Raw genomic sequence first — 11,784 nt, forward strand, 5'->3', positions numbered from 1 at the left:
ATAATAATACTTCTAAACCGTACCATATTTATTTTGTTAACTTTAATATGAATGGAAATCCAAGTGCTACCTAAGAAAAGATAACTTACAAATCCAGCAAAGGCTAGGATAGCGCGATGTCTCTCCAGACTCCTCCTCCTCATCCTGGCTCTCCTCCGCTGAAGACGCCCCCTCAGCTCGGCAGCTTCCTCCTCTGCCTCCCGGTAAAGAATACCGACCGCGACAGCTAGCAACCCTTGCCGGTTTATATTTAACGGTGGTAATACTCTACACAATCTTGAACAATAGTGATCCACAAATCCACAATGGCGATCCTCTACAAACAACAGCCTTTTCGCGGGGTTTTTTCCCGCTGTTGTCTCGTGATGTAGGAAGATTCATGGCTCGTGACATTTAGAAGCACTTAAAAATAAAATAAATAACATGTACAACGAATGAGGGTTGTTGCTGCTTTATTTACGTGTATATTTATTTATTTATTTACATGTCACATACACAGGAGAGAGAGAGAGCACTTGTTTTGGATGATAACGCCCAGCTGTTTAATCAGCTGTTTGATCAGTGCAGGCTGCATTTGGCACCACAAGAACGCATCGTCTCAAAACTGAAAACGGAGCATTCTGTATTCTTGTGATCTCCGGAGTTCATTCTTCGGAGAATGACTAGCAAGAACATTCTCCTCAAGAACACAAGTCCGTTCTTTGCATTCTTGGTATTGAGAAACGCCCCGACTGTAACTGCTGCAGTTAGCCACTTAGCTAGTGCGGACCGAGCAACTGTAGCTTCAGCTAGCCGTCCCTCGGCAACTCCCGAGCAGCCGGGAAAGCAGGACGGCTGGGTGACTGAACGAAGGAAGCATAATACCAAGTCAAAGCACACGTTACACCACCTGCCGCTTCACGTTTCTAACAAATTTTCCCAACTCAGCGACACACCCGCTGAGAAACCAACTCTGGTTATTGGCAGCTCCATAGTACAAAACGTGAAGTTAGAGGCACCAGCGACCATAGTGAAATGCATCCCAGGGGCCAGAGCGGGCGACATCGAATCAAACTTGAAACTGCTGGCTAAAGCTAAACGTAAATATAGTAAGATCATAATACATGTCGGCGGTAATGACTCCCGGCTACGCCAGTCGGAAGTCACTAAGATTAATGTTGAGTCGGTGTGTAACTATGCCAAAACAATGTCGGACTCCGTAGTTTTCTCAGGGCCCCTGCCAAACCTAACCAGTGATGACATGTTCAGCCGCATGTCATCATTCAACCGCTGGCTGTCAAGGTGGTGTCCAGCAAACGATGTGGGCTTTGTTGATAATTGGCGGACTTTCTGGGGAAAACCTGGTCTCATTAGGAGAGACGGCATCCATCCCACTTTGGACGGAGCGGCTCTCATCTCTAGAAATTTAACCCATTTCATTAGCCAACAACCAGCCTGACAACCCAGAGTTGAGACCAGGAGGCAGCGCTGCAGTCTTACACGCTTCTCTGAGCTTCCATTAGATCAGTTGCACACCCAAAACTTTATTGAGACTGTGTCTGCCCCCCGACCACCTAAATTAATTAAATTAATCAAATCAAAAGTCCACAGAAGAGGAGTTGTGCATGAAAATCTAATAAAAATTAACAGCAACTCTGCAATCTCAAAACAAGAGAATTAAATGCGGACTCCTAAATATCAGATCCCTGTCATCGAAAGCTGTACTAGTAAATGACTTAATTTCAGACTGTAATATTGATTTATTCTGTCTTACTGAAACCTGGCTGCATCCTGAAGAATATGTCAGCCTGAATGAATCCACTCCCCCTAGTCACATCAATACTCACATTCCTCGAGGCTCCGGCCGAGGATGTGGTGTTGCAGCTATTTATGACTTAAGTCTGTCAATCATTCCTAAACCTCAATTAAATTATAACTAATTTGAAAGCCTTGTTCTGAGTCTTTCACATCCAACGTGGAAAACTTTACAGCCAGTTCTATTTGTTGTAGTGTATCGAGCACCTGGTCCTTACTCAGAATTTTTATCTGAATTCTCTGAGTTTTTATCAAGTCTAGTCCTCAAATCAGATAAAGTAATTATTGTAGGTGATTTTAATATTCATGTGGATGTCGTTAATGATAGCCTTAGTACTGCATTTATCTCATTATTAGACTCTATTGGCTTCTCTCAGTGTGTACATAAACCAACTCACTGTTTTGACCACACCCTTTACCTTGTTCTAGCTTATGGTATCGAGATTGAAAATCTAACAGTTTCTCCACAGAATCCTCTTTTATCAGACCATCACTTAATAACTTTTGAAGTTCTATTACTGGACTACACACCATTAGGCAAAAACTCCTTCACTAGATGTCTATCTGATAGTGCTGTAGCTAAATTTAAGGAAATTATACCGCTGGCACTAAATTCAATGCCATGTCTTAATATAATAGAGGACTCCTCCGCTAACCTCAGTTCCTCACAAATCGATCATCTTGTTAGCACTGCAGGCTCATTGCGAACAACACTGGACTCTATTGCCCCTCTGAAAAAGAAACCTATAAAGCACAGGAGGTTAGCACCCTGGTATAACTCGGATACCCGCAAATTGAAGCAAACATCACGGAAATTTGAAAGGAAATGGCGTTCCACCAACTTGGAAGAATCCCGCTTAGCCTGGAAAGATAGCCTTAAAATATATAGGAAGGCCCTCCGCAATGCCAGAGCAAGCTATTACTCGTCATTAATAGAGGAAAACAAAAACAACACCAGGTTTCTTTTCAGCACTGTAGCCAGGCTGACAGAAAGTCACAGCTCTACTGAACCATGTATTCCTACAACGCTCAGTAGTAATGACTTCATGAGCTTCTTTAATGATAAAATTTTAACTATTAGAGACAAAATCCATCATCGCTTGCCCTCAACTGGCACTATTGTATCTTTAAACACAGGAACCTCAGAAACAGTTGTAAATTCTGACTTATATTTAGACTGCTTCTCTCCCATCGACCTCCACCAACTAACTTCGATGGTTTCTTCATCTAGACCAACAACTTGTCTCCTAGACCCCATCCCAACTAGGTTGCTGAAAGAAACTTTACCTTTAATTAGCACATCGCTACTAGAAATGATCAACCTGTCTCTATTAACAGGATACGTACCACAATCCTTTAAACTAGCTGTAATTAGACCGCTCCTTAAAAAGCCTAATCTTGATCCAGAAGCTTTAGCCAACTATAGACCTATATCCAACCTCCCTTTCCTCTCCAAGATCCTTGAGAAAGCAGTCGCCAACCAGCTATGTGACTTTCTTCATAACAGTAGTTTATATGAGGATTTTCAATCAGGTTTTAGAGCACATCATAGCACAGAGACGGCATTGGTGAAAGTTACAAATGACCTCCTAATCGCTTCTGACAAAGGACTTGTCTCTGTCCTGGTCTTACTAGATCTTACCCACGGCCACCCCTGGCCACTCTCTGGCCACCCCATGGCTGGGGCATAATTTGACAAAAAACGGCTCTGCGCCGTTTCCGCACGGACGCATTTTACTGCAGCACACAACAAAACTCTCCGCGGGAGCCACAGAAAGCGGGAGCAGAGCAGGAGCAGAGCAGAGCACAGCAGAGCAGGAGCAGCCAGTCTGTTGTGATACGCTGTCGCCAAGCAAGGACACCTTTGGAGGTAGGTTTTCTATGATCACTTTGGTCGGTTCTGGTCGAGTTTTCTTACTTGTTGACTGTGACTTTACTTCAGTTCTGAAGCATTTCAGATACATACATCTGACTGGTAAAAGTTAGTCTCCTTGTGGTACGTTAGCGAATGGAGAGTCTGCTCTGACTGCCCTCATTTACGTTACATTATATCGTGTGTATTTCGTGATTTTTAAGACAAGTCTTTTGCACTTAAAAAATTAGACATCATTATACCATTGATTAACCACCAGCTGCAATGTTTTCCCCACACATTCAGCACACTACGATATCTTTTAATAGTGACTTGCAATGCATGCTGCTACTCTCTGCAGCAGCATGCATGAGCATACACACTCAGATAACAATAGTCGTGTGGTAACTTAATGTATTTTGCTGCTCTCCTTACCTGTCAGGCAAAATGAAAAGAAAGATTACCTGCTACATCGGTAGAAAGACAGGGAAAGTTGGAAGGAGGGACAGTGGTGAGGACAGACAGGAACAGGATGAAAATGAAGTCAGCAGGGAAGAACACAGATCCACAGATAGCTAACGTTACAGCACACTGTGACTGCCTGCCGTTTCTGCCTTTTGTATCATCTATAATGTTATATGTAATGATGCTTCATGAAATCATTAAGACTTACTGACAGTTTCAACATTTGTGTTTCAGACACTCTCAGCACAGAACCCATGCAGGGCTCATCACAAGGTAGGTATGCCCACAGCTACTGTTTACTTTGTGTATTGCAATTATTCATCACATTCTAAGTAACAATGTTTGGTAATAGTATAGTATTATTTAAACCCGACATGACCAAATCCTCCTATTAATATTTTATTGTGTGTGGTTCAACTGACAGGTGTCAACAGACCAGACCCACAGCAGGAGACAGTGAACAACCCTGGGGTGACAGGGCCTCCTACAGGTATATAAATTAGAACTCCAACTAATGATTATTCTAATAATCTATTAATCTGTGGATTTTTTATGCTTTCACGTTCTTATGTGTTGTAAATTGTTTTCTGTCTGTGTACAACATCCATTGCATGTCTGCCTGTCCTGGGAGAGGGATCCCTCCTCTGTTGCTCACCCTGAGGTTTCGCCAATGTTTCCCTGTTAAAAGGGTTTCCGGAGTTTTTCCTCAGTCAATATGAGGGTCTAAGGGTAGAGGATGTTGTTATGTTACTATGTAAAGCCCTTTGTGACAAACTGTTTGTAAAAATGGGCTATACAAATAAAATCGCCTTGCCTTGCCATAAATATATAAATATATTAATTGATGAATCAGCATTTTTAATTTCCATCTCTGCAGAAAAGTGCACAAATATAAGTTTGCTGCGTTGAACATTCCTGAGCTGTTAAAGTAATAAATAATTATTTTTTTTAGCAGTATTGTATTACATTAGTAATAGTTTTAACAACGGCCCATGGAGTAACATAAAACTAGCTGTGAAAAGGATTAGTTTCAATATTAAAATTTGTTCTTAACATGTTTTCTACAAACTAAGTAAAAGTGATCTTAAATGGCACTATCACACAGACCCTTACATTCACAGATCCACACTCACAGACTCGCGCTCAGACTCAAACAACAGACACACATGCTAAGACTTTTCTCTTGCTCTGTTGGCACTCTGCTTTTCTTCTCGTGTTTTTTTTTGGCAGTTTGCATCATCATCATACACATTAGACATTGATCTATAAAAATGTTTGAGCACATGGTTATGATGGCTTATAGTGCTTTTTCTTGTTTTAGACATCTCCAGATCAAGGGCCGATGCACCTGTCCAGCCATCCCTAAAAGTTTTCCCGAGGACAGTCTCTGGGGACAGACAAAGAAGTTTCAATGCCTCATGGTATACCCAACACACGGATTGAATACTCCCAGTCTAAAGACGCTGTTTATTGTTATGCTTGTAGACATTTTATTTTAATTTAACATTAAATAATTTAACATTTTAATCTACATCATCTTTAATATATAAATAAAAGTACATTTATTTCTGACTTCTTGACTTGCACAGATTTTGTTCTTGGGGAAACAAGACACTAAAAGAAGAAATTGAATGTATTAATCTAGGACAGTGGGAACAAGCTGATTAATGAAGTTTGTTAGCCTAATATTTACATTTGTGGAGATTTCCTGTTAACAATCTAATTGATCTGGGGGCGGCCAGTGGCGCAGTGCAGAGCAGCCGCCCCATGTAGAGGCTATAGTCCTCACCGCAGGCGGCTCCGGTTCAAATCCTGCATCGGGCAGCTCTTTCCTGCATGTCATTCCCCCTCTCTCTGCCTCCCCCTTTCCTGTCTCTCTCTACCTTGTGCTATCAATAAAGGCATAAAAAGCCAAAAAATATATTTAAAAAAAACAATCTGAATGGTGGCAGGCCCACTGTTTCCCAAATTCACATTGAAAAAAATTAACAAGTAAAAATATAATATTGAAACAGCCATCTAGATGCTTCTGGTATCTACATATTGCCACCCCTATTTAAGTAATGGTCTCACCCTGGCCACCCCAATGAAAAATTTCTGGCTCCGCCACTGTTGATCATCACATTCTACTACAGAGACTGGAACACTTAATTGGTATTAAAGGACCCGCATTAAACTGGTTTAAGTCCTATTTATCGGATCGATTTCAGTTTGTACATGTTAATGATGAGTCATCCCTGTATACCAAGGTTAGTCATGGTGTTCCTCAAGGCTCCGTGCTTGGACCCATACTATTCACCTTATATATGCTCCCTCTAGGAAATATAATTCGGAAACACTCCATAAACTTTCATTGTTACGCAGATGATACCCAGTTATACCTATCAATAAAGCCAAATGAAACTAATCAGCTTACTAAACTCCATGCATGTCTCAAGGACATTAAGACCTGGATGACCTGCAATTTTCTGCTGTTAAACTCAGATAAAACCGAAGTTATAGTACTTGGTCCTAAACACCTTAGAGATGCATTATCTAATGATATAGCGAGTTTGGATGGCATTAACTTGGCCTCCAGCACCACCGTCAGGAATCTGGGAGTTATCTTTGATCAAGATATGTCCTTCAACTCCCACATAAAACAAATTTCAAGGTCTGCATTTTTTCATCTACGTAACATTGCAAAAATCAGGCCCATCCTGTCTCAAAAAGACGCAGAAAAGCTAGTCCATGCGTTTGTTACTTCCAGGCTGGACTATTGTAATTCTCTATTATCAGGCTGCCCTAACAAGTCTCTAAAGAGTCTCCAGCTGGTCCAGAATGCTGCAGCTCGTGTACTGACAGGAACTAAGAAAAGAGATCATATTACTCCTGTATTGGCCTCTCTGCACTGGCTCCCTGTAAAATCAAGAATAGAGTTTAAAATCCTTCTCCTCACTTACAAAGCTGTTAATGGTCAGGCACCATCATATCTCCAGGAGCTCATACTACCCTATCACCCAACTAGAGCATTACGCTCCCAGAACGCAGGATTACTTGTAGTTCCTAAAGTCTCCAAAAGTAGAATGGGAGCCAGAGCCTTCAGTTATCAAGCTCCTCTTCTGTGGAACCATCTTCCTGTTTTGGTCCGGGAGGCGGACACCTTCTCTACCTTTAAGAGTAGACTTAAGACCTTCCTCTTCGATAGAGCTTATTGTTAGGGCTGGGCCCAGCTCTTAGTTATGCTGCAATAGGCCTAGTCCGGGGGACAAATGACACACTGAGCTTCTCTCTCCTCCCCTCTCCTCTCCTCTCCATCTGTATACATTATGCCTGTATACATGCCCCATCTCTGCATGTCACTGACTTACTTCTTCCCCGGAGTCCTTGTGCTTTCTAGTCCTACAGGCTCCCATGGATCCTGGCCGCGCCCGGGTCGTGGATCGTGGATGCGCCCACTGCTATGGCCCTGCCTGATCAAGGATGCGCCCACTGCTATGGCCCTGCCTGATCGTGGATGCGCCTACTGCTATGGCCCTGCCTGAACGTGGATGCGCCTACTGCCACGACCCTGCCTGACATCCACCACTACTGTCGCTAATATTAGTCATATCTCTGTTACATACATTCCACTACTATTATTGTAATGCATTACTACATACCATCCTTACCATTAATCACTACTGCTGTTATCACTAGTAATCACATTTCCATGTGCATTTCATTATTATTGCTGTAATACCTCTTTATGTACTTTCATTCCTGTCAACCATCCATTATAATTGTATACATTGTGATCTCGTTGATCTGCTCTGTACATGCGACATCTATTGCACGTCTGTCCGTCCTGGGAGAGGGATCCCTCCTCTGTGGCTCTTCCTGAGGTTTCTTCCGCATTTTTTTTTCCCTGATAAAAGGGCTTTTTTTGGGGCAAGTTTTTCCTCCCTCGAATCGAGGGTCGAAGGACAGAGGGTGTCGTCTCTGTACAGATTGTAAAGCCCTCTGAGGCAAACTGTGATTTGTGAATTTGGGCTATACAAATAAAATTTGATTTGATTTGATTTGAAAAGGTACTTTTAGTTTAAATAACATAAGGTAAGAGACTGTCAGACAGTATCTCATCATGTCACCTTACATATAATGACGCAGACCGTACCGTTACATTACGTGTAACGCGTATACTGCCCCCGTCAGTTCTGCCAAGAATCGACACGGCTCGCCGAGTGAAAAGTTGTATATTCGGTTCTGACGTTACCAGAAAAAAGCAAGTATCGTATTATTTTTTTTCGTGTCGGCATCGAATTGGTACCGAAGTATCGGTTCTTGTGACAACCCTATCTAGAACTAAATTAAAATCACCGCCAAGGATTAGATGGTGTGTGTCTAAATTTGGTATCGAACTAAAGAGGTTATTAAAAAAATTACAAGGACGCAAAGAACACACCAAAAGAAAAGTAAAAAAATGAAAATAAAAAAAGTAAAAAAAAACAGATATGAGAATCAAACACACACAAAAAAACACGACTAAACTGAAGTAGATGCACTTCACCCCCCCGAACGGGGTGAAGGCAAACTACCCTACAACACTTCGTAACTGTATGTATATACATACTGCTATGCCTATTTAGCAGCATCCTGGCTAAATAGAAAACAAACAAGAAAATAGCAAACTTTTTATATTTAAACTAATATTTTAGAAAATTGGCTAGATCTTCAAACCAGAGACAAACAGCAAATCAAGGTTATTAAAATGACCAAAACAGAGCTCAAAAGAGAATATATAGAGGTGAGAGAGAAAAAAATAAATAAATAAATAAATAAAAGACAATAATAATAATTATAAAAATAATTATGATTTGGAGGCAGAGAAAATAAAAAACCCAACAAAAAACAAACAAACAAAAAAAAAACCCTCAATAATAATAATAATAATAATAATAATAATAATAATGAAGTAAATGTTTAAGGCTGGGAAAATATTTCCACAAAAGGAAATGGGAATTTAATAAACCAATCCAAAAGGAACTGAAATACTGTGTGTTATTGTTAAATTAGGTGGAATAAACAAGAAATGAGTAAACAAAAAATAAATAAAAACACACTGGATGGGCATTGAACAACTACTCCCAGCATGAGCCAATAAAAGTAAAGTGCATTTAACTTATAGCTGCCAATCTCAGTTGAGCTTCAAGCGGAGTGGGGGACTCCATTTCTCCTCCTTTCTCCCTCTCTACACCAACATAGCAGTACCACAAACAGAGCCCACATTAACATGAAACCAAAACAGCTCGACTTGCAGTCTCTTTAGCTTGGGACACCCGAGTCCATTTAAAAAAAGGAAAGAAAAAGGAGAGGGGAAAAACATAGTACTTAGCTCAAGCTCATCTGAATAGAAGAAAGTGACGTTATCTTACCAGTATCAAAACGAAAAGAACTGCAAATTTACATGTGCACAGAACAGCATACATGAAAGCAGGCGGCAATTAAGATTGGAGAGAGAACAATAGGAAAAGGTTAAAGGTTAAACCTGCCGCCGCAATATAGTCCAACGTACACTCTTAACAGCTAACGCCGAGTAGGTCACTTAAACAAACAGTAACACGGCCAACCCAAGTCATTGAGGGGAAATAACCCAACAACAGCAATCTGTGCAGACCGACTGCAGTGGGAGTCCGACAGGAAGCCTATACAGATGTTTTAATCATACACAGACAGTCGTGTGCCACAAAACGGCCATCTGGGAGGTTGGTTAAGCCATGTTAGCTCACCTCCACTGAGAAGACAAGTCAAGTGTCAGCTGCGCTGGTGGAATCATCGGAGGTCGCTGGCACATGTTGGTTAATGAAGCTGAGAGCCTCCGATGGCTCGGTGAAGCTCACCTTCTGGTTGTCCCACGTGAAAACCAGACGGGCGGGATGGTAGAGACGAAAGGTGATGTTAGCCTGGTGAAGTCTGCGTTTCACACCGGTAAACGAAGAGCGGAGCCGGGCCACCTCCGGGCTGACATCGGGGAAAAAGTGAATCCGCTTGTCTCGGTACAGAATTGGCCCCTCGTGGTGGCAGGCGAGACGCAGCACCAATTCGCGTACTCTGTAGCTGTGCATCCGAACCAGAAGTGGTCTTGGCTTGGCCTCAGCTGGTGGTTTGGGTGCGGCGGTTCGGTGGATGCGGTCAATGATATTAGGCATTTCCAAGGCATTGGGGCCAAAAACTTCACGGAGGAGGTTACACACAAAATCAGCCAGTTTAGGCATCTCCACTGATTCGGGCAGGCCAATAATGCAGATATTCTCTCTTCGTGTGTAATTGCTCAAGTAGTCAAGTTGTTTCTTCATGGCCTCGTTTTCCTTCGTTAGCCGCGCCACTGTCCCACCTAGCCCCGCGAGTTGGTCACAAGTGTCGGTTAGGGACTCCTCCACATCCTGAATCTTTTTCCCGTCCACATCAACCGTCCGCTGCAGAGCCGTAATAGCCGCACCACACTCTTTCTGAAAGTTTGCAAGCGACACAAGGTTTTCGTTCCTCAGTTTGTCGATGGCGGCTTGAAAGTCAGCAGTAGCATCCATGACTGCGGGCGGGGGGGAGCACAAGCTAGATTGGTTAGCTAGCTTAGCCGTAGAATTGGAGTCAGCCGCGGAGGAGTGCACATCTTTAGTCTTCTGTCTCGTTTCTGGCATATTTACAGTCTCTCAAGTCTCTTACAACTTTGGGATAAAGATAACTTGGTAAAAGTTTGCAAAAGCACCAATAAAATATATTTCAGCTGGAGCTGCGAGGGGACCGTCTAGCACGCTTGCATGCTTCACCGGAAGTCCCCTGTCCTTTCCTTCTCAACAGCATCATGTTAAAGCAGAAATAATTCACATAGTTTTACAACAGGGGGATTATTTAGATTCGTTTAGATTAGCCCCCATTCCCTGAGCCGAACGGTACCACTTCTCATCAGTCCGTCATTTATCTGAACAATATTCTCAGTCTGGCTGCACATCGAATATCAGACTACGTCACGTCACCACTGACTTGCTCTCAGATCTTGACCTCTTCATTTTTTATCACTTTGCAGGTTAATCAATCACCTTCCAGCAGTCAGAAAAAGAGGAATCATTCACATTTCATTTGGCTTTCTTTATTTCCCACAGACAGCTACAAAAGTAGGCTAACCATCAGGCTGCATTGCCTCCAACAACGCAATTTCAAAGTATATGTTTCTAATTTGCTGCCGCATTTTGGATAATATTAAATAACTTCAAGTACTATCTGTAGATAAAAGTGTGTTTCTGCCTCTTGGGTCCTGGGGGTGAGTGACGCCCTCAGCCTCTGGTCACTCAGCGACCTGACTCAGGACCAGCTCCTCTGCCTCTGTCAGACGTGGTGGAGGTGGAGGTGACCACCACCTCTGCCTTCTTCCACATGTTCATTTACTCAGCAGGATGTTAGGAGACAGGATGTGTGTTAATCAGTAGGTATCTGTTGGTGGTAAAAGCTGCTACAAGCTGAAATATCCACTGAATAAACTCACAAGACTGTTTTTATAGCCTATACTCAGAGTTTCACTTCACAGATTAATTCAACTCAGAGTTCAGGGTTAGGCTTCTAGTTTGTTGAACCTCCTTTCTGGAATACCCCTTTGATGTACTGTTCAAAATACTATGATTATGCTGCGTGACTTACATTATCTCTTGTCTATTTGGTCA

The 11,784-nt window shown here is 42.2% G+C and overlaps 1 long non-coding RNA gene across 1 annotated transcript; it reads left to right on the forward strand.

The window, feature by feature from the left end:
* The first annotated feature begins 3,573 nt into the window (after window positions 1-3,573).
* Window positions 3,574-5,888, forward strand: LOC311274992. Its single transcript, XR_014624805.1, has 4 exons — window positions 3,574-3,664; window positions 4,346-4,384; window positions 4,536-4,601; window positions 5,433-5,888. It is a non-coding gene; the product is annotated as an uncharacterized lncRNA (long non-coding RNA).
* The last annotated feature ends 5,896 nt before the right edge of the window (window positions 5,889-11,784 follow it).

The sequence above is a fragment of the Pagrus pagrus genome (assembly GCF_965226575.1).
Source record: "Pagrus pagrus genome assembly, chromosome: 19".
Taxonomy (NCBI): Eukaryota; Metazoa; Chordata; class Actinopteri; order Spariformes; family Sparidae; genus Pagrus; species Pagrus pagrus.